Raw genomic sequence first — 24,449 nt, forward strand, 5'->3', positions numbered from 1 at the left:
TGTTGCCAACATGCCATTCTATTTTGTCAATCTGTACTGATGATACACTGCCTTGATATGGTAGAGTGAGTCTTCCCAAATTTGTTCTTCAAAATCTTCAAAAATCTTCATTATTCTTGCCCTTTTGTTTCTCAAGTAGTTCTTTTGGAGTAATGTTTAGAGGGGCCAATCCTACTCCCACTCATTGTTCCTAGACCCAAGAATTCAAGCTTCTGAGGACCTATCACCATATGTAAGCTGGTGGTTCAAAGAAAATACTGGGAAATTGCAACTCAGATTCATAAGATATATTAATCTGAGCTATTTCATAGTGGTGACTTTAATGTCCATTCCATTATTCTATTAGTCAAGTTATGTCTTTGTGACATAACATATTGTGGAAGCAGTGGGTTCTATGACTAGGAGCTCATTGTTCAACCTCTTGTGCCATGAAATTGACATCTTGGTATAAGGCAATGCAGTGCAGGATCCCATGCCAATAAGTCAGAGTTTCTCTTAGTCCTAAGATGATAATGTTCTCAGAGGCCCTGCAGCAGACAAGAAAGACAAACTTCTATCTGAGGTAGGTGTCAATTCCAGTAAGAATGAATTGCTGCACATTCCAGGGTAGAAAGAGTCCAATATATTCAACCTGGCACCAGAAGTCTCTTTGAGGAATGGTGCTAAGATAAAGGGCTCAGAGTTGTTTTCTTCTGCTGGCAGGTTTATAGGTGGTGATAATGAACATATGTCCTTGAACCCGTATATAGTTTATAACCCTGCTACCATGTGCAATCTCTTCTTGGACCCACTGTGCAAGCATAGGAGGTTATGAAGAGAGAGACTGGTAGACAGAGATTAGAAATATCCTGTCCAACTCATTGTCACTTTCCCTTGACTCTAATTTTCCCAACTTTGTCGTTCAAATATCTTGAGCAAAACGGTAGGCCATCCATGCCTGACTGGGAGTTAGCGTACATTGGTACTGAAGGCCATTTCCCCCCAAAATGTCCAGTGTGCACAGTGTACCGTTCTTCCCACTGGGAGAATATTTCTTCCTGCTCACTATCTTCAGGGCCAGCCCTGAAAAGGGATTGTGGTTTGGAAGTAGTCAATTTTCCTCTTACCTGTAAATTACAGCTGAATAGTATCCACCTTTGTCAGTGACCCTTAGGGATCCCTCTAGGAGACTATAGGTGTAAAATTGAAGGAGAGGTAGCAGCGAGACAGAGGTAGAGAACATGAGAGTTTGGGCTTCCTATTTATGTGCCTTACTTATGTCCTCTGGAACTTCAAGGACTCTATCCTAAGTATATCGTTTCCACCAAGTGATGAATTGCTTCTGTACGCACCTGACATTATGAGTCTCTGTGTGTGATAATAAACATTCATTGATGTCACATGGTCAGGCACCTAACCTCAGCTGGTGCCCAATAGATTACAAAGTCTGCTTCTTAAATAGTGTTTCGCTTCCGGCTGCAGATGACATGACTTTGCATTACCAGGGATGTCTTTGGAAATATAAATTCTTGAGCTCCAACTCAGACCAACTAATCAGAAATTTTGAGGATGATATTAATGAACAATCAAGTTTAAGAACCACTGACTTACAAGGATATCCTTGCAAGGATATCACTGGCAGACCAATGATTACTGAAACCCTTCACTGATATGGCAACCTCCAAATTTTTGAAGGCTTAATCTCTCACCTCTTGGCATATCTGCATCCTTCCAAAGCATTCAAAATACTTGTCTCAACCTTCAGGTCCAATTAGCATAGTGGACCACAACTCTAGGCATTCTGGAATTTATCCTGAGTTTTTGTTTACAATATTCATATTTTTTTCAAATATTCCCAATGGGCTTTTTTACAGTTGTCTGATATTACCTCATTTCTGCACTGTTTTTGCAGAAATAAATTATTGAATCTTATTCTCTCATTTAGCTCTTGAATGATACTAAATATAAGAATGTAAAAGTTTTTACATATTATCATATTATTTTTATTTAATGTAGTGTAAATTCATTTAATTTGCTAGCTTTTCATTTTTTGTGTTTGTTAACATTTTGATTTTTCAGGTTCATCTTGTGTGGTATGTATGTGACAGTGATTAGAGCAGTATTTCTTTCCCTATCTTTATCTCTTTAGAATAAGCCATCTTGAATACTGTATTTAAATGCCTCCAATTAACCTATAAGGCCCATAATCCTGAGCCCATTCTTAATTTAAAAAAATTTTTAAAGTGTTTTAATTTTATTTTTGAGAGAGAGAGAGAGACAGAATGTGAGCAGGGGAGGGGCAGAGAGAGAGGGAGACAGAATCTGAAGCAGGCTCCAGGCTCTGAGCTGTCACTGAGCCCATTCTTAAAATGTCAGCTTGGAGCTCCTATCCTATAATGACACTGGGGATATAGTAAATTCAAATGCCATTCCAGAGGTGGACTGTTTTAGTTTCTGGTCTTAAGTTAGGTTTTTGTCCATCTACTTGTCAGATTCATCATTTCTGATAAAGCAAAATTGTAGGTCCTATTTGGCATTAACTTATTTTAGCTCCTTTCACTATCAGTAGACATCCTCCTCAGCTCTGGTTTTAAGAGGTGAGCCTATCTCTGCACCTCCCTTCCCCCCATCTTATATGGTGCAGTTTCCATTTTTATTACTTAGACTGAAATTTAGGCTTTCCCAGCTTACACTGATATCCCAAACCCAAGAAGTATGTGGCTTTACTTCTACTCATTGCTTTACATTTATATTCTGTATCTGATACTTGGGAAAGCTTATTTTGTTGGGCTTTTAAAAATCTCTCTTCATGGATTTTTCTACTGTTGCTACACATTTTGGTGTAGGAGGTAGGGTATCAGAGAAATCAAAGTTTAAAAGTGTCAATGTACAGCTTCATCTTACCCAGAAATACCATATTTTATTTTTCACTTTTTTGATGTCTAAAAATAACCTTTTAAGCAAGGCAGAAAACATTTTAAAGATGAAGAAACCACACACTGATACTAGCTGATGCACCTAGAATACCTAACCATTAAACAACATTAATAATAGTTAGGCTATCCTAGATGATAGAACTCCTGGAGTCCTCTCCTTCCTCTGAAACTGCTTTATGCAGGGGAAATTATTTTGGCTAGATAACATCCTGAACATTGGCCAGGGAGTAGCTGGGAATTACATTAATATGTATTGGTTTTGAATGAAATTGTGTTTTCTTCTGTATTTCCTTATTATCCAGCAGATCAAGTCCACATATCTGCTCTTTTTCATTATTTTCCATGAGCTATCTGCTCCTTCCTAACCAAATATATATCAAATTATCCTGTGACATTTCATTGAGCAGTACAACTCCTTTCTCTTGAAGACAAAGCATGCTCCTTGATACTGGAATGGGTTTGCTCATTCTGGCCTGCCTTTCCATGGCATTCTCTAATACCTTTTCTTACCTATCCATATCCTCCACACCCTTCATGAGACAATAAACTCCAATCTTCGGCACTAAGCCTTCCAACTTTTTGGAAATTTCACACTAGTTTGGTGTATTCCGTTTATGTTACATATCATTTTTCTCTATTGAGGTTTTATTTTTACTATTTTAACTCTGTATGTGTTGGCACCCTATTTGAAATTTAAACTTCTTACAAAGAAAAAAATGTGTCTTATACTTTCTTGAATATCCCACAGTGCATGGTCAAATGCAAAACACTTTGTTGACTGGCTGATTTGATGAGAGCTCTAGGGATATAATAATCACATGCACATTATTCTTTTTTGCTCTTGGTAGCTTCATCCCACCCTACCCTTTTTGTTTATTTTTTCAGAGATATCCATGTAGTTTCTGTCAGAAATAATTGGAAAGAAGGACTAAATTTGTTTCCTCTTTATTTGAGGTAAATGTTCATTTTCCCTCCATATATCCTCATTTTGATTTGTCAGAAATAATGATATTTGGTTACACAAACTTCTAAGTTTCAAGCATTTTATGTATCAATTGCCAGTCAGTAGTCAAGCATTCACTGACCCCTTGCTTCAAAACTTAAACTACCCCCAGACATTTTACACCTCTCTTATACTGAGAATATAGCCATAAAGTTAACATTGATGTTGAAATTATATGATTAACTTATATTTATAAGAATAATCCACTAAGTGAAAATAAGATTCTCCATATCATTTCTGCACATTTTCTATGCATTCTTCTACTTTATATAAAAAAAGATACATAGGGAATATATACATATATATAGATAGATAGATTAGATATAGATATAGATATAGATATAGATATAGATATAGATATTGATATATATATCAGTGGTCAATGTACAGCATGTAGCTTGGAAGATTCCAAGAAAATGGCAAGAATAATATGTAGGCCAAAGTTCGAAGTACCTTACGTTCTTAACCAAGTGAATCGACTGGTATATTTTCTACATGACTTGTGTTCCTCCAAATTTCTAAGAATTTCATGACAAAGGAAATGCAGTGAATTACAGGCAACTTATATAATGGTGTTCCAGTTTTAGCAGTGTAAGCAAGCAATGGCAAAATGTTATCTTCCTCATTATGCCAACTTAATGCATTAGCTTGTAGCATATGGCATGTGAGCCTCGTGATAGGAGAAGAAGCTTGGGTTTTTATTCTGTCTACCAATAGGTGCCAGCATTCATTCAGTTCCCTCCAGGCATTGTAATTGTTCACACAACAGCAGGATGCGCATCTACACTCATGGCAATGGCTGAGAAATTGAGTTCATCTCATATTTTTCTTTCAAGCTTTTATTACACCATGTATTTCAGAGTAGTGACTTGATTTTTATGCAATTTAATCCTCTTGCTGTGAGCATCATCTTTGAGAACTTATGATCTTTCAGTTCATTCTTCATTCAATAATGTGTTTATGTGCTCTGTATACAGCATTATTTTGATACCAACCATTCTGTAAAATGTTCCAAAATGAATCAATTCATATAAACTGGGCCAAATAAATCAGTCCTCAGAAATATACCATCAATTCCATTACACAAGTGAAGGGTAGAAGCACTGTATTGCAGTGAAAAGTAGAACAACTGTAGACACTAAAATACACATTACTACTAATACATCAACCCTCTTATTTTGGTGTATACCACTTCTAGCTAGCTCTTTTTAGGACAGTAATTACCATAATATAAGTTCTGATAGGGATTTGGGCTATAAAAGGAAATATGGAATGTCTTGAATATGGAAGTTTCAGGTAAGGCATCATAGAAGAGATCTCAGACCACCACAGTACAGTATTATCATATTAGGATGTCTAAAAGATCAGAGTGGGATGCCTGGTGGCTCGGTCAGCTAAGCATCCAACACTTGATATCGGCTGAGGTCACGATCTCACTGTTGTGAGGTCGAGCCTCGTGTTGGGCTCCACACTGAGTGGAGCCTGCTTGGGATTCTCTCTATTCCTCTCTTTCTGCCTCTGTCCCACTCGTGAATGTACTCCCTCTCTCAAAGTAAATAAATAAACTTTAGGAGTGCCTGGGTGGGTCAGTGGTTGAGCATCTGACTTCGGCTCAAGTCATGATCTTGAGTTTTGTGAGTTTGAGACCCACACCCAGCTGTCTTGCTGTCGGCACACAGCCCACTTCAGATCCTCTTTCCCCTTCTTTCTCTGCCCCTCCCCTGCTTGCCCTGTCTCTCAAACATAGATAAACATTTAAAAAAATAAATAAACTTTAAAAATAAATAAATATAAGATCAGAGAGCTAGAAAGAAAGGAGTATTTTCCATATGTGGAATTTAAGAAATAAAACAAACAAACCAAGAAACAGACTCAACTATAGAGAGCAAATTGATGGGGGGGGGGGAGAAGTGGGGAGGTGGGGTAAATAGATGATGGGGATTAAGAAGTGCACTTGTGATGACCACAGGGTATTGTATGGAAGTGTCAAATCACTATATTGTATACCTGAAATTAAGATTACACTGTATGTTAACTAACTGGAATTTATTATTATTATTATTTTAGCTAATTGGAATTTAAATAAAAACTTCAAAAAAAAGAAAGGAGTATTTTCTAGGAATGAAGAAGAACTCATGAAATCAATAATCATATTTTAAATCCTCAAAAGAGAGCACCAATCAAATTACTACAGCCATGCTACGTACCAACACACACTTTTGATGAATTCACTGCATAGTAATCGGGTTTTTTATTGCAAGCAGCAAAAATCATCTCTGACTCTCTCATGCAGTAAATAATGCATTTTGGAAGAATGTTAGGACTTGGAAACCACCAGGAGATTGGAGAACTTGATCAGAAGATGAGCTAAAGCCAGGGGACACCAGGTTGTGGGAACCAGAGATAGGCCCACACCCCAAGAACATCACAGAGAACCTACATCTCTGACGTATCTGCCCTCACTCTCCCATCCCTGCCTCTTTTCCTGAAACATTCAATGTTCCCACCACCACTGCCAGACACAGAGGCTGGGAAAACAAATTGCAGTCTATACTTTTCCAGGGGCCTCTTGTTCCAGATTCAAAGTCTCAAGAAAGATTATGAGTCAATAAACTGAGATCGCTTGCTCACCCCTCACTATCTGAGGCTGCTGAGAGTGGGATTTTGCTCCTTCAGAACCTGACTCCTGTAAGAAGCACATACTCTTCAAATAGAACTAAGATACCTGCACATTTACAAACTTCAAGTAGACTAACCTTTTCAACCTCTCTCTGTTCATTGATTAATCACTTAGTTATATTTCCTACAGTTTCTAACAACTTTATTTTATAATCACTTTTTTTAACATGCAATGACATTGAGTTATGTAGTGTACATATTATTTTCTATACTTTACAGACAAAGGTAATAATATCCAAAATATTTAACCTACTTGAATAGTTAAAAATTTGACCAAGATTGAGCATTCTTTCTACTACATGTAAATCATTAGTATATTTCTGTTTTCTTTTCTGACCTGCTTCACTTAAGTCATGTTGTTGGACAAAATGCTATAATTATCTTACTAATAAAGTTTGTGTATGTCAATTTTTTATGTGTAACTAACCACTCATAGAAAGAATGAAAATATACACAATGCGACTTGAGGATATATGTTTACTCAGTGTGAATTATTTCCCAAAATACATAGGTGGTCAGCATTCAAAGTTGCTAATGAAAACTGCCTTCACTGAGATACAATTTAGCTGATTCCCAACAGTTTATTTCTTTTTTCATGTTTTTTACCCATTTTAGAATGAATTCTAGAGCAAAATAGATTAGCCAACTTTAGTCTTCATTTTCTAAAATACTTTTTGAGGATGACTTTAAATATTACATATACAAAGACTTACACCAACTACAAATTGATCATCTTTATTTTCTTTAAGCTAGGATTTCTATAGTTTTCCACTTTATAATCAGTGACTCAAGCCCTTGACTTATGTGGAATTAGTTTAGAAGTAAAGAAAAACTCCTTGAGAACTCTCTCAAATAGCAGTATGCCACCTATAGTACATCATTTCCATTTATAAAACTGATTATACTCTAAGTGCTGGATAATGGGCAAGGACAAAGAACTTTCAAACTGCTTCTGCTACACGAGCATGTTTTCAGTGTTTTGTTACCAATATCCTTAGGTCTGAGCTGCTTGGAATTCTTTTGCAGCCATTTTCACATCTCTGTACTAGAACAAAATAGTTACCAGGACATCTTTCCTTGGCAAAGACATCATAGGTCAGCTAAACTGTCATATAAAACATCTACTAACGTAGAGAAACTAGTATATAAGGAATATGCAGTGTTCAAGCACAGTTGAAATGTTTCACATTCAAAATTATTTTTATCATCCAGATATTTGTTTAAAAAAACCTGTCTTTTGTAATTATATGAAAGTTAGTGAAAGATTGCTTTACCTTGGTCACTTTCAAGGATACCTTAAGGCTAACATGATTTTTGTGGATATAACCTCCATCTCTTGGGAAAATATTAAATTACTTGTGTCAAGAACATTCTTAAATTTATTTTGAGACAGTATATTACCTTGCACATTGCTAGGAGTGTAAATGATGGCCAATGAGCTTGGTATGTTCATTAGGTGAAAATGAGCTTTTCTTTTGATATTGATTAAAGTGCTATCCTATTATGTAATTGAAACTTCCTTAAATGAGAAAATTTATATGATATATTCAGAATCTTATCAAGCACCTATTAAGCCTTCATATTATTCAAAATGAAACAAGTATATCAGAAGTTGCTCATGTTTTTATATCCTACATTGTTCTCAAAGCCGATAGAGAAGCAAATAGGACACATTTTATTAAATTCTCATCCCAAATTGTCCTCCCAGCACAGTAGGAACAAAAAAAGAAATAATGTTTATAGTACAATATAAGTAAAAGAAGAACATATAGGTACAATCTAATTATGATGTCTAAAGACATCAGAAACAGTATCGCCATAAGCATTGTTTTCACAATGGTAAATAAAATAATGTTTGTTTTAGTTAGGTTTCAAATAACATCCTCTTCTCCAAATTCCTTATGGTCCTTCACATTAGATATATCATTTTCCATCCTTCTGGAAGAGGTAAGCCATTGTATTGCTATTCTCCAACAAACATTATACTTAGAGCAACATTTCACAGCCTATATACATTTTTTTTTTTTTATATGAAGTGGCTCTCATGCATTATCTACTTGCTGAAGGAGATGAGGCAGGCTGGTAAGTATCACCCAGATAAGTCAGAGTATATTGAAAGAATAAAAGACAGAATACTTAGGTTCTGTTTCTGCACATGCCATAAGAGCTAGGAAGAAACAAAATTTTGAATTGCAGTTTTCCACCAAACATAACATGCAGCCCCATCTTTGCTTTAAGGTACCTAAATATTATCACCAGTCTTCTATTTGAACATGTAGATTAATAGGAAAATTACTACCTCATAAGATACTCCATTCAGTTTCTTTTTTTATGAAGTTACTTTTAATGAGTGTCATTGCCCTGGGCACTAGGTCCTTTATACATTCAAAGGAAATGTAATATATTCCTTCAAACCTGACTCCACTTCATACAAAATCTTCTTTTTTCTGGGTAAGTATAGTCGCACTTCTACAGGTTGAATTTCCTATAATGCTTTCTAGACCCTCTATAACATCTAGCAAAGTGTTTTGCAAATTATCAACGTGCTGATGTGTGATAAACTGAATTAAACTGATTGCTCTCTTCAACATATAATAATTACCAATGTTCTTTGTAACAAAGATGTCCAGAATTAAACACTAGGTATGTAAAACATAGTGGAATATTGCTTCACTTGATCTAAAAGCCATAGTTCTTTTAATTGGTTATTATTCATTGTATTAGAATTTGAGACATCAAATGATATTATGCTCATATAGACATGAAAATATTTCCAGATATTTTTGTTAGATTTTGCCTTCCCCATTCTGTACTTCCCCCGAATTTGTTTTAATTACAATTGAAATCTGCATTACTATTAATTTTGTCTTGATTATTTACACCCATCATTTCAGTATGTCAGAGTGTACTTATATTAAAAATTTTCAACTTACCTGTATACTCTTTAGTTTGGCTTTGTACAAAGGACCATTATTGAATGAAGAGTAAATATATAAAAATACCTAGTAGTTCTTATTGAAGTTGCACAGTGTAGAGCCATGAACTCAGAAATTCTTGCTAGCGTTCATGTTGGGAATCTCAGTTCTTAATTCAGGTAAGTTGAAGATAAATTTCTGTGCCTCAGAAATTTCCTGAAATACAAGGACGCACTATAAATCCTTGTGCCACATTCACATCCTAAAACATCTAACTGCTACTTACCCAGAAACATTTGTGTTGCCCAATGCATCAGTGTCGCAATCTATTGTCGGAGAGCAACCACCGCTGAGGTGACACCTATGTGTCATCACCCTCTCTCTTAATACATGTAACTTGAATCTTCTCTTAAAATCCAATTCTATGTGGATGTCTAACCTCCTGGTCGTGTCTGTCTGGCCCAGATGGCACCATACCCTGTCAAGCACCAGTTCTGGATTTTTAAAAAATCATCATTATAAAGAAAATATTTAAAGATGCTTCCTTTAAGGGTATTATTATGTTAAGATTTCTGTACTGAGAAGAATCTTTGAATGGGAAATTTACCTCATGCTATTTAGGACTCTAGTTTGTTGAAGTCTGGGTTAGAACTGTTTAGGTTTTGGGGTTTTGAATTGATTTGGGTGTGCAGTACAGAATACCCAATTTCTAGGGAATCATATGCCGGAAGAGATACAATTCTGCCTTTATTCATTCTTCAGTGTTTTTCATGGCCCTGGAAATGCTGTGTCGATTTTTATATGATTATTATAGCAAACATCTGGAATACCAGATGTGAGCAGACACATTAAGGGGCATTTAATCTATACATTTAAGAATGAGTCAAGTTAATCAGAAAACTCATTTCATTTCTGAAAATGAGTTAGATAAGCCAAATCAATAGTAAAAGTCTATACAATCTGGGAGACAAAAGATTTAAAAAGAGACCATATGGCACTTAAGACAAGAAGTTGTATGTGACTATTTGTGTGTGTGTGTGAGTGTCCATACAGAAATACAAACTTCTCGGCAAGTCATATATGCCCCTGAGAAGAGAAGGCTACATAGTAAAAAAAAAAAAAAAAAAGATATGTATATATATATATATATACATATATATATACGTATATATATATATATATATACGTATATATATATATATACGTATATATATATGTATATATATATATATATATGTATATAATTCTTGCTTACATTATCTCACTCCACTAATTGTATGATAACTGGATTTAGGAAGATGGATCAGATATAAATATTTTAGTAAATATGTCTGAAGAAGTATGCCATATATTTCATATATTATCAGTTTCATAGAGACTTTAGCTCCATAACTTATCTTCTGATTACTGAAACCTATTAATAAAATTAAGTATATAGCATATATGATAGAGAAATTCATTTATTATGCAAACTTTTGATTGTCCTTCAGCAAATTCTGCTAACAGAGATTTAATTCAAGAAGGGGCATTTCATTTGAGCATATTTAATGCTTAGATCATCAAGCAACTATGACTGCTAAAAGTATTAAGCAACTCTGTTTTTAGAAGAAAAAGTATTACACGTGCCATCTTAAGATATTGGGAGACAGCTAAGTTGGCATGTGAGGAAACCAAGATTCAGGGATTTAGAATTCCATAATTCAACTCTGCTCATTATGAAAACAAAGATAAGACTTTGCTTCATGTCAACCAGCCTATTAAAAAAAATTACCTCACTTTTTTTTGCAGTATTTTATAAGGATTTATTTTAACTTGGGAGTTAGCCAAAATACAGATTTCTGTGTTCCACAGACCTAAGAAATACAAATTTTGGTTCTTAGGACTCAGAAATCTGTATTTATAATAAGAACTTTAGAAAATTATAAAGTTATTAACTATACTGTCTCTGGTTTTCCTATAAATGTATAATAGGCAAATTAATGTAAATGCATAAAATCATTTGTATAATACATATTTTTATGCATCTTATGTTGCTTATATTCTAGTGTGGATGCTTCATTCTGTGTTTTCAATAGGCATCAATTGAGAGCCTACTATGTTTCATCCCTGTTCTAGGTCTGGTAATACAAAGATGAAGACTTTTCCCTAAAGGTATTTTGAATCTAATAAAAAAGGCACATAATTTAACAAATACTGATATTGAAGTTTGGCAAATGGAAAAATAAACATAGCATAGTGGTAGCTGAATGAATATTGTAAATTTGAGGTTTTAGAGAAAAACAAGAAGGGCTATGTCTCTTCCACCTCTCAGATGGATCAAAGAGCTATTTTCTAGAAGTAATGCTTGAGCTGAAGCTTGAAAGAAAAATAAGAGGAACAAATTGGGTTAGGTGTTCTATTCAGAGGGAACAGCATGAACAAATGTAGAGAGGCATAATGTACTTCAGAAGTGGAAAGTGTAATTGGGAAATAATTGGAAAGGAAGGTGCAGGGAGGTTTGTACCTGATCAATGAAGTACCTTTAAATCATGTTGAAATATGTGGATATTAGCTTGTAGGCAATGGAACCATTGCAGGATTTTAAGAAGACTAATATGATCAGACTTGTGTTTTAGAAAAAAAATCAATTAAGTGACAGTATGATGAAATTGGAGGCAGAGACCATTTAATACTTCAGAAAACAAAAAGCGGGGGATTGAAGGATTGCAGTAATCATGGGGGTGAAAACAGAAATCTTTTCACGATTTTACAATTCTATAATACAATGAACTTAGTTGTTATATAAAAGCAGCCCCAATGAATTTGAAAAAACACATAGGTCTTCAGAATGAAAATAAGTTATCATGCATGAAAGATATAGGTAATATAAGAACTTGATAGAAAACACACTGATTTGACTATACCAGAATCCCATAGAAATGTACAGCTATAGTAAAGCTTAGAATCATCTTGTCCAAACCAAAGGAGAGCTAGTTGTACTTGTGGACCACAGGATTCGTGACTAGGGACCATAGTATGTTCACTGAAAAGCTTTGAGCCTAATATTGAGGGGTTCTGTCCTGTTGCAGGGATACAAATAGCGATTCGTATACATTAAGAAGGATTTCCTATAACTGAAAAAGAGTGAAGTTTGAGTTGGTAATAGTGTTTGACCTTACAAAAAACATAACAGTAAAGCCAAAATTTTTACATTTTATTTTCTGTATTTGTCTCTTCAAAGGATTATGGGAAGACAGTTCATTTTCACATTGATAGTAGTTTTTACAGAATTCTTGCAGAGATTAAAAAATAAGTGATTTGAGCTTAACTCATTATAAGAATGTTCATGTTTTATGCAACAATAATTTATTTCAGGAATCTCTGCTTAAGATTATGTTCATCATATGCAAACATTGACATACATGCTACTATCTATTCACATACGTAAACATATACACATATAGGTATATATGCATACATTTATATATGTCTATACATATGAAATATGCAGATATTTACACATACACATATTGAGTGTAAAATCCATAGTTCATATTTTCTTTGTACCACAAGTACTATCTAGTGTGTTGGGCAAAAGCAAATCAAATGAACAACTATATATATGCATATGTATATGTATATATACATATATTCAAACAACTCTACATATATATATATATATATATACATATATATATATATATATATTCAAATCTACCCCTTGTTTTCTTCTAATTCTGGGAAAAAAAGCAAAGAAGAATAAATACAATTTTACTACTTAATGAGTAGTTAAACACACATGTATGTATTTTACCTGGCAGCTATAAGTGTTACACATTTTATTATCAGAAAAAAATGGTTATATTTTCATTATAATGTTCTTTAAATATAATTTTGGCAAATACATGCATATTTACCCTGTACAATGGCATTTAAAGTATAATTTTGACCTAAAATTAAAGGTATAGTCACAAATAACTGGTATAAAATAGTGTTAAATGTAAAACCTATTCTCACCAAAACCAATCTAGTTTTCCTCTCTATTTTAAAATCTGGAGATAAAAGAGTAGATCAGAATGAAAATTCTATGTAGTTTATATTATTTATGATGATGTTGAGAATGTCATTTTCACAGACATGAAGATTTACATATTTTCTGTGGTTTTAAGAAAGTCTGTAATAATGGTGTATTGAATTCTACAAGTTAGAAAATTGTCAGTAACATGAAGGCTTGAGCCCCAGATTATCTAATGTAGTGATATCCAATATTAACATACATATAAACATTGGCATATGGAGTTCTTTTAAAAAACAGTCATCAATGGAACCCACAGAAAGTCTAACATATGTATTTAGATACCACAAAATTCAGCAGTTTTATGAAATATTAATGTAGTTTTGCAAGTCATTTTAAAATTCAGTGATTAATAATTGATTAGTCTATAAAACAGATGTACAGCATCAACACTATATCAAATTTACTTGAAAAATTAAATTTGACGTAACCTCCCACTTTTTTTAAAGAAAGGGAAGAACAATTAAAGTACTCCTTTTTTTATCCACAGCATTCTGAAACCTAAGTGCTCTCTACTCATTCTCCTGTTCCTTAGTAAAACCTAAAGCAGCATGGAGACATCTTAGAGAAAAATCAATATTACAAGAATATACTCCAAATTTAAAGAAAATATGTGATAAACTCTAAACAGTAAATCATCTTTAACTAGTAAACATACAACGAGGCAAATAAAATACATGGGAGAGGGAATCAGCAAGCTTTCCAGCTTGCCAGTTGCTTCAAAGGTAGTTCTATGGTCACTCGAATCAGTATCCAAAAAATTATCTCCAAATCCACAGCCAACTATAATTTTATGTTTTTTCCTCCCTAGAATTCAGACAAACCTAAAAGCATTAATAGTATTATTTTTTTTTCTTTTTTTAGAGAGAGAAAGCGAGAGCACAGGAGAAGGGTAGAAGGAGAGAGAGAGAATCCCAATCAAGCTCCACACTCAGCATGAAGCCCAACGCGGGGCTCGTTCCCAAAACCATGGGATCATGACCTGAGCAGAAATCAAGAGTTGGATGCTCTGAGCCACCCAGGCGCCCCTTAATTTTTTTAAATTTTTTAATTTTAATTTTTTAATTTTAATTTTTTTCTTTGTTTTTTTTCTATAATTTATTTATTTTTTATACTTTACATCCAAGTTAGCTAGCACATGGTGCAACAATGATTTCAGGAGTAGATTCCTTAAGCCCCTTACCCATTTAGCCCATCCTGCCTTCCACAACCCCTCCAGCAACCCTCTGTTTGTTCTCTATATTTAAGAGTCCCTTATGTTTTGTCCCCTCCCTGTTTTCATATTATTTTTGCCTCCCTTCCCTTATGTTCATCTGTTTTGTATCATTAAGTCCTGATATGAATGAAGTCATATGATATTTGTCTTTGTCTGACTAATTTCACTTAGCATAATACCCTCTAGTTCCAACCATGTAGTTGCAAATGGCAAGATTTCTTTCTTTTTGATTGCTGAGTAATCCTCCATTGTATATATATACCACACCTTTATCCATTCATCCATCAATGTGCAATTGGACTCTTTCCATACTTTGGCTATTGTTGATAGTGTTGCTAGAAACATTGGGGTGCATGCATCCCTTAGAAATGGCATACCTGTCTCCCTTGGATAAATACCTAATAGTGCAATTGCTGAGTCTTATGATATTTCCATTTTTAATTTTTTTGAGGAGGCTTTATACTATTTTCCAGAGTGGCTGAACCAATTTACATTCCCACCAGTTGTGCAAAAGAGATCCTCTTTCTCTGCATCTTCACTAATATCTGTTGTCGCCTGAGTTGTTAATATTAGCCATTCTGACAGGTGTGAGGTGGTATCTCAATGTGGTTTTGATTTGTATTTCCTGGATGATGAGTGACAAACATTTTTTCATGTGTCTATCTGAATGTCTTCTTTGGAGAAGTGTCTATTACTGTCTTGTCCATTTCTTCCCTGGATTATTTGTTTTTTGGGTGTTGAGTTTGGTAAATTCTCTATAGATTTTGCTCACTCTTCGCAGATGACATGATACTCTATATGGAAAACCCGAAAGATTCCACCAAAAAACTGCTAGGACTGATCCATGAATTCAGCAAAGTCACAGGATATAAAACCAATGCATAGAAATTGGTTGCATTCCTATACACCAATAATGAAGCAACAGAAAGAGAAATCAAGGAATCAATCCCATTTACAATTGCACCAAAAACCATAAAATACCTAGGAATAAATCTAACCAAAGAGGTGAAAAATCTATACACTGAAAACTATAGAAAACTTATGAAAGAGATTGAGGATGACACAAAAAAAAGGAAAAGTATTCCATGCTCCTGGATAGGAAGAACAAATATTGTTAAAATGTCAATACTACCCAAAGCAATCTACACATATAACGCAATACCTATCAAAATAACACCAGGATTCTTCACAGAGCTAGAACAAACAATCTTAAAATTTGTATGGAACCAGAAAAGATGCCAAATAGCCAAAGCAGTCTTGAAAAAGAAAACTAAAGTTGGAGGCATCACAACTCCGGACTTCAAGATGTATTACAAAGCTGTAATCATCAAGACAGTATGGTACTGGCACAAAAACAGACACTCAGATCAATGGAACAGACTAGAGAACCCAGAAATGGACCCATCAGTGTATGTCCAACTAATCTCTGACAAAGCAGGAAAGAATACCCACTGGAATAAAGACAGTCTCTTCAGCAAATGATGCTGGGAAAACTGGACAGCAACATGCAGAAAAATGAACGTGGACCACTTTCTTACACCATACACAAAAATAAACTCAAAATGGATGAAAGACCTAAATGTAAGACAGGAACCCATCCAAATCCTCGAGGAGAAAGCAGGCAAAAACCTCTTTGATCTTGCCCTCAGCAACTTCTTACTCAACACTCCTCTTAATTTTTAATTTCATAAGGTTGAAGAAGGAAATGCATCTTGAGAGAATTAAGGCTCAAAAGTCAAGGACAATTAGTCTAAAAAACCTCATAAGTTTTTGCAATAAAGATTAGGTTAAATATGGAAGATTTGCCAAAACATTTTATGACACTGGCAGAGGGAATATACCTGCTTTATTAGCCAAACCAAACCAAATCAAATCTCTTTCCTTTTTTTTTCCCCCTCTCTCTCTCCCTACCCCATCTCTCCCCATCTCTGCCTCTGTCTCTGTGTCTCATGTATGTGTATGGTGGGGGAGGGGACATCAGTTATCTACCATTCCTTTACCACTTTTACATGTTTACACTTTTACAGGTTGACTTTTACCCCGTTTTTTATTATGAAATAGTTGTAAACAAAAAGTGTTAGATAAATGTGTAAATTATAAAGTAAAAAAGTAAATAATTAGGGGCGCCTGGGTGGCTCAGTCGGTTGAGCGTCCGACTTCGGCTCAGGTCATGATCTCATGGTCCGTGAGTTCGAGCCCCGCATCGGGCTCTGTGCTAACAGCTCAGAGTCTGGAGCCTGCTTCAGATTCTGTGTCTCCCTCTCTCTCTGACCCTCCCCCGTTCATGCTCTGTCTCTCTCTGTCTCAAAAATAAATAAACGTTAAAAAAATTAAAAAAAAAAGTAAATAATTAAAGATCTATGAACTCACTCTCCATTTAAAGAAGGGGAACATTCCCAATGTTTTTGTAGGTTTTTACCATTCTATCTTTTTGCTTTTATTTCAGAAAAAGAGAAAACACACACACAAATTTCCAAATTAATTTGTTTTATCATGCTCTTTGTTTTTGTAATATATTATTTATGTATGTACCATATTTTAAAAAATTTGCAGTTTTTGCTTTGCCTTACAGTATGTTTTCATAAGTATACATTTTTACATATGTATTTTACATACATATGTATTTTACATACACTTCTATGGTGTTCTTTTTCACGTTTCTCGGGACAAAGGTACAAGGTTTACTTGTTTATGTGAGGTCATTAAAGTATTTTCTAGACCGATTATAATGGTTTTGACTCACAAGCAGTATAGGAGAGTGAGCAGAAGTGTGCAGGCATTTCATATTCTTACAGATTTGAATTCTTGCTAAATTAATGGTACAGAATATTATTTCATTGTAGTGTCAATTATGAATTTTGTGTTATCTAAGGCTGAGCATATTTTCACATATTTATTGACCATTTGTGTTATGATATATTTGTTTATAACTCTTACCCATTTCTCCATTAGGTTGTATTTTTCTTATTAGTTTTTGGTATCTTTTTCCTGTCAACTCATTCTTGTTGATTAGATATGAAGCAAATATATTCTCCCAATGCATGGGTTATTATCATGGTGCCCACACTCACTTTTTTTTTTTTAACTTTTTAATATTTATTTATTTTTGAGAGAGAAAGAGAGACAGACCTTGAGTGGGGTAGGGCAGAGAAAGAGGGAGACACAGAATCTGAAGCAGGCTCCATGCTCTGAACTGTCAGCACAGAGTGGTACGCGGGGCTAAAACTCATGCCCTGAGATCATGACCTGAGCCAAACCCAACACTTAACCGACTGAGCCACCCAGATGCCCCACACTTACTTTTAAAATAAGTCCCAAAAGAGGTGCCTGACTGGCTCAGTTGGTAGAGCATGAAACTCTTGATCTTGTGGTCATGAGTTCAAGCCCCACATTGGGTAGAGAGCCTACTTAGAAAAGTTAATAAAATAAAATGTAAAAAAACAGTATATAATAAACTGTGATGACAGAGACCACAAATAACTAAATGAAAGTTCTTGTTCTTAAAATTCCTGAGGGCTTTGACAGTTCAAAGCAGCACAAGTCAGTAGATTATTGAACAATTTAACTTGAGTGAATATGAAAGACATTGTCCTCACTTTGTGCTGGTCACTTGAGCACCATAGATTATGGGGATAGACACAAAGATCTAAACTTCAGTTTAAAATATCGATTCCTGATATTCAGCAGAAGGGGGAAAACTTGAATTATTTATAGTATATTACACTATATTATATTAATATTGTATAAATTATTACAGTCAAAAAGAGTATGAGAAAGAGAAAAAGGAAACATTTCAAGACTAAAACTATCTACCGATTTCTAGAACTGTCAGGACAAATTTAATTATAACGAGGCTATATTTCATGCAAAATGGATGAATGTTTCAATTAGAATATTTACCTATCAGTTATGCTGATCCTGTTATTGTCCCAAGAGTATTAGAGCAGGAAAAATTATTGCAAATTATAATTACAAAATTCAGATAAATTCAACGGAAGGGTTTCACAACCCTTGGTGACAAATACATATGAAATATTTAGGTTTCTCTGGATTATGGTAACAGCTTTGTCAATTTTAGCTGCTTGTACTAGTTTTGAAATCCCACAATCAAAATGAAGTGATATTCAGTGTGTTTTAGAGAGGCTCACATATCAATGTTGGAAGACAATTCTCCATGACATTTCTGCACATGTATCAGCTTTTGTCCCAAACTCAACTCAAAGGATGTTTTGTATAGCAAACAACCTTGGAAAATTCAAAACATTCCCTTCAATGTTGTAGACAGGTTTTTTTGAAGACCAGTTTAAAAGAGAACGTCTCCCTTCAGGAAGAGTGTGGACAAGTTTGCTAGTGGCTCCTTTTAAAAGATTGGGGGTTCCTAAGGTCAGAGTTCTTTAGCTGTGACACTAAAAAAATGATATAACATCCACCTAAACCCAACTCTGCTTCAATTCAACTCGGTGGAATCTAGGGTGGGGGATGGGGGAGGGAGCTGGGGCGAGGGGAACTGATACACTGTCTCCTGTGTAGTGTGGAATAAAATAATAATGTCTTGTTTCACACGCAGGAGTCTCACATCTTCTGACAGCATCTATGAAAGTGTGACAGACTGATAATATGTTAGTTTGCAAAAAGGGTAATACCTCAGACCTCGCACAGTCCTTGAAATATATAAAAAAATGCTTCTTTCACTATCATTTCTTGCACACTTTTGTATCTACCACTGCTACTCATTCTAACTGAACTTCCTAATGTTTCCCCCAATGACAGAATGGCTTAGGAATTCTTGCAGAACTAGAGAAAAAGTTATCCCAAGTGTGAATGTTTCTCAGTTATCTTATACCAGTTTCTTTCAAATTTGCTGTGGTAGTGAATCTTCAAAACCAAAGAGTAGAATTTGCTGAGATGGCTGCCATGGTGAAGAGAATTGCAACCTGGCTCTGACCACTTAGCATTAACTGAAACCAAGAAAGTTACTATTAACATCTTGTACACAGGATGTTGAATCTACTATAAAAATTTTAAGTGGGCCAACATAAATCCTAAAATATATCGAGTTTAACTGCGGGAAATGCGAGATTTCTAGTTCATATTCCTGTGTACCTTAAACAAGAAATAAGGAGATTCCAAGGAAACCTTTTTGCTTTTTACTTTTGCTTTGGTAAGAGGCACATAAAAAGTTCTTAAATATTATAAATAATCCAAGCTACATAATGTACAATAAAAGAGGTTTAATTATGGATATGAATTATATTTTCTATTTAGTTTCTCAACGTGACTGCATGCTCATGCAGGATGTTGTAAAAGGGATTTCCTATAGATGGCACATGCAACTCCAAGACTCAATGATTTCACAACTTTTAGAAAATTTTAAAAATCCCCACAAGTATTTCTAATTATATATTTTTCCTAACAATCTAATTGCAAGTTTATAGTTTACCCATCACTACATTAATCCTATTCATGGAATCATCTTGTATTTAATGTGCCACAAGGGTCTCCAGTTTCATCCCTTACATAAGCTAAAAATAAAGCAAATTTTAAGGTATACTGGGACATTTCAGGTATTATATACATTTGGGTTTATAAAAATTCCTAAACACTCGTGTGTTCAGAAAGCTTAACTCATGCAAATAAAGCTTACAACCCAGAAATGCATATAAATTTACCCAATCTTTGTGTCCTTTAATTGTAAAAACTAAGTTGATACCTTCTCTTCAAGAAACAGTTTTTCAGAGGCCTATGGATTTTTTTATAATGACATTTCTTGAAGAAACCTCTGACCTCACTTTTTTTATTTAGGTTTTAAAAAATCTCATATATATTATAACTCAAAGTTAATAATATCAAGGCTAACAAATGCATTATATACTAAAATTTCAAAGATAGGAAACATCGGTCTGAAAATGCACCTCTGTGTCTTAGTAACAGAAAACCTGGGCAATTACTTGTAAGAGAAAGTTAATGAATGCATAATCCAAAGTATGCAAGCTAAGATGTTTCCCTGTCAATAAAACAACTGAAATATTTGATTCATACCATAATTCTAGTTCAGTCTATGGCAACAATAGAAAATCTCTGGCCTAAACTAAGTAAGTTAAATTGCTTTAATCTATCATTTCTTGTGGATGTTTATTATAATGTTGGACTCAGTGGAAAACAGATCTAGTTTATTCTAGAAAGATAGAAAGAGCAAGCGATAGAGATGGGCAGAAAGAGAAAAAGGGAGAGAACTAAAGAGAAGGAAAAAAATGAAAAAGTAGTGGCTTGTAGCAATGATGAAAAACATGTTTTAGGTGGTAAAATGAGATGCATGCAAATGACAAGCTAGCTCTCTGTACCCTGAAAACATTCAATTCTGAGTGACCTGTGGCCATAAATTACCAGCATGAAGCTTCAGATCCTAGTCCTGTAATTTCATCAAGATCAACAAGATGCAATCTTGAAAACTGTTTGCATGGTGTGAGGACGAATTGATGCCCTTGTTCTTTCAGACAGCTGAGTTTGATGCACAAGAGTCTGACTACTTTTCTGTCTCTCTGTAGCCGTATATGGCCATTGTAAATAATTAAGTAGAAATTTGTTACCCTTTTGTCAAATGTATTTCTGATGTTGCTCTTCCTAGCTTCCATTAAGGAATCCCTTGATTAAATTTTAAAGTCTTAAACAATTTGAGAGTCTGAGAGCATTGGATACAAACTACAATTTGAATGTTTTGCAGGGGAAAGTCATATTCTCTTTGGGAGTAGGAAAAATAATGTCAGATATTTAGTATGCAGCCCATGATTCCTTTTCAAGGCACGATATTACGGATTTGATTACCAAGCCTGTAGCTGATTCTTGTGGGTCATTTATTTTCCCAAATCCTTTTTTGTAGATACTTATAATATATTGCTCAAAATGTTTGAAAATATTTTAATTTAAGCAAAATATGCTTGTAACTAAAAATTTAAACTCCTAATCACTTAACATAATACAATAAAAAGAAAATACTAAACAAATGCTATTTACAAAAATAAACTTAAAACCCATAATTCCTCTTTATACTTTATAACATTCTCAAATAGTTTTTAGGAAGAAACCAAAACAAGGAGTAAAGGAGCTAAATGGTGAAATATAATTTTCCTGATTTATGCTTTAGAAAATATGAATAAGTTTAATTTTTAATCATATTCTTAAAATGTATGAATTCAAAACAGATTGGTATGAATATGCGGCACTTGTGGGGGTATACCATAATTATTATATATAGTTTGGAAAAAATAAAACAACCTTTAAATCTAGAACACATATAATTTAAAAACAAAATATGGCATTAATTTTCTATTATAATGAAAAGAAGCAGAACATGTTACCTTTTGTGAGGTGTCATAATGAAATGTTTTCTGCAGATTTTTCCTTTCTTTTAATGCAGGTGAATGTTATAAGCCTTTATTTCTCCTCTCTGTATACCATTTCCCCTTTTGCTTCAATAAAATGGTTGAAAATGAAACATATTTATAGTATTTAGAATTACTCTCCCCAGGGACTTTATTTCTGTGGTGCTGTTATTTCCTTAACAACTCATCTTCTTTTTGACCTCTGTACCCATTACATTTACATACTATTAGTGTCTCTTTCATTTTGGGATAAGAAAATTAGAAATCTTAGGATTCTTTATTTATTTAGGAAAATTCTCTACAGGTTTGAGTTATGTTTTGTATATTATAAACCCTGAATCTAAATAGAAAGTGCTAATTAAAAATGCACCTCTTTGATCATACTGTCTTTCCTCCACCCCTACTCCCAATCTCTGCCTTTCATGAACTCTATAGAATTCATGTTCATGCTTCACTATTTTTATGTTTTACCTCCTGTTAGGTCTTGACTGCTGAAACTTGACTATGTAAACCAAGTTTAATTATAGGAGTTGTTGATCCAAAGACAGAAGCCAGCATAGCCTGCCACTTCCTCTCCTCCTCCTCTTTTTTCAGGGGCACCGTCTCCCCACATTCTGGTTGTGGCCCCTGCTGGCATCTCTCCCATGGAATTGCTCTCTCCTAGCGTTACTTCATGTTCTGAAACAGAAAGAAGTGAATAGCCTTCTGTAACTGGAATCTTTTGTAACTGGTTTCTTTTGTAACTGGTTTGTAACTGGAATCTTTTACTCACATGATATTCAATGAGTCAATTATTACAACTTGTTTCCTCATTTAAAAAAAACCAAACAGAATGGTAATTTGTGCTTTGCAGATTGGTTTTGAGAACTGACATATTTATATATATATATACACACATATATATGTGTGTGTGTGTATATATACATACACACACACATATATATGTGTGTATATATATATATATAATACACACACATATGTACATATATGTATATTTTATATAAGTTAGCAGGATTCTGATACATAATGGGCTATCAATAAATGGTTAATGTCTTTTGTTACACTCATTAAAATATTAGTCCCAGACTTACAGGTGGAAGGGGTACTACGGTTTTGACTTGGTTATAAGCCAACTCATCGATTTTAAAGTTTTAGGCAGAAGGGTGGGTCACTGAAGTGGTTTAAAACATTGAAATTACTGGCCTGGAGAAGAGAATGTTTAAAAAATATTGATATATGGGTTCTTCCTCCACCGACTCTGATATAATTGACCAGGATTGTGGCCTTGGCTTTGGGAATTTGAAAAACTCTCTGAATGATTCTACTGTGCAACCAAGGTTGCGAACCAGTGGTGTCATGTGCCATGGGTCTCTGGTGTATTTTTACTTTAACAGGAGCTTCATGAGTTACAAAGTTCTGCAGTGGTTCCGAAGCTGGGGGGGGGGGGCGGGCATCCACCTGGTTATATTTGGAAATGTTTACATATAGTTTTGTTTTTCATAGTGATTGAAGGTGTCACTATCTTTTACATGGGGATCAAAGGATGTGAACTATCTCTCCACAAGGAAGAGTCATTGCCCCTCACCCACAGCCAGTAGAGTACCTCTCTCCAAAAGACACTGGGATTCCAAAGGATATTTCTATCATTTTTTCTCTTTCCCCATTTTCTTCCTCTTCCTTCTTTTCATCCATCTATCTATTCCTTTCTCTTAAATTAACATTCCATATTTCTTTCTTTGATTTTTGTTTTATTTTTAATTATTCTATTATCACAGAAAATAAAATAAGAGCTTGAATTTGCCTATGCCCTCCGCAGAGAGGTCAATATTATTTCCAACAAAGGTGGGCAGGGAAGGATTGCAATATCTAGAACTTATGGTAGACATTTTGTTCATGCTGTCCTGAAAGTACCCCTTAGCAATGCCGCGCCGGTAGGTATCTGCTCTATTTACTCCTTGCCATTCTTGCCCCGAGATAATAATTTTAAAATCCACTAATGTAATTTGTACTCTCTTTCCATTGATTATACAATGTTCTGAGGCTGCTTTAGCGTACTGAAATAGCAGCAATAATTACTCTTTATTGAACCGCCATTGGGTACATGCCTAGCACCACGTAGTAGACCACTGTGTGAATCTTTAACAATTCTGCTACTGTGGACTTCCATGGAAAATAGATAGCCAAATAGCACTTTTACATTAGGTGGAAGACCATCTTTTCAGGCATGTGGTCCAAATTTAATTCCAATTTACAATTTTTCTGTGCTGATTGGATTCACAATGATTTAT

The 24,449-nt window shown here is 34.5% G+C and overlaps 1 long non-coding RNA gene across 1 annotated transcript; it reads left to right on the forward strand.

The window, feature by feature from the left end:
- Positions 1–410: 410 nt before the first annotated feature.
- On the forward strand, positions 411–6,548 carry LOC122199209. The gene is made up of 2 exons (XR_006193412.1): positions 411–562; positions 5,986–6,548. It is a non-coding gene; the product is annotated as an uncharacterized LOC122199209 (long non-coding RNA).
- The last annotated feature ends 17,901 nt before the right edge of the window (positions 6,549–24,449 follow it).

This window comes from Panthera leo, chromosome A1, assembly GCF_018350215.1.
Source record: "Panthera leo isolate Ple1 chromosome A1, P.leo_Ple1_pat1.1, whole genome shotgun sequence".
In the NCBI taxonomy this organism is placed as follows: domain Eukaryota; kingdom Metazoa; phylum Chordata; class Mammalia; order Carnivora; family Felidae; genus Panthera; species Panthera leo.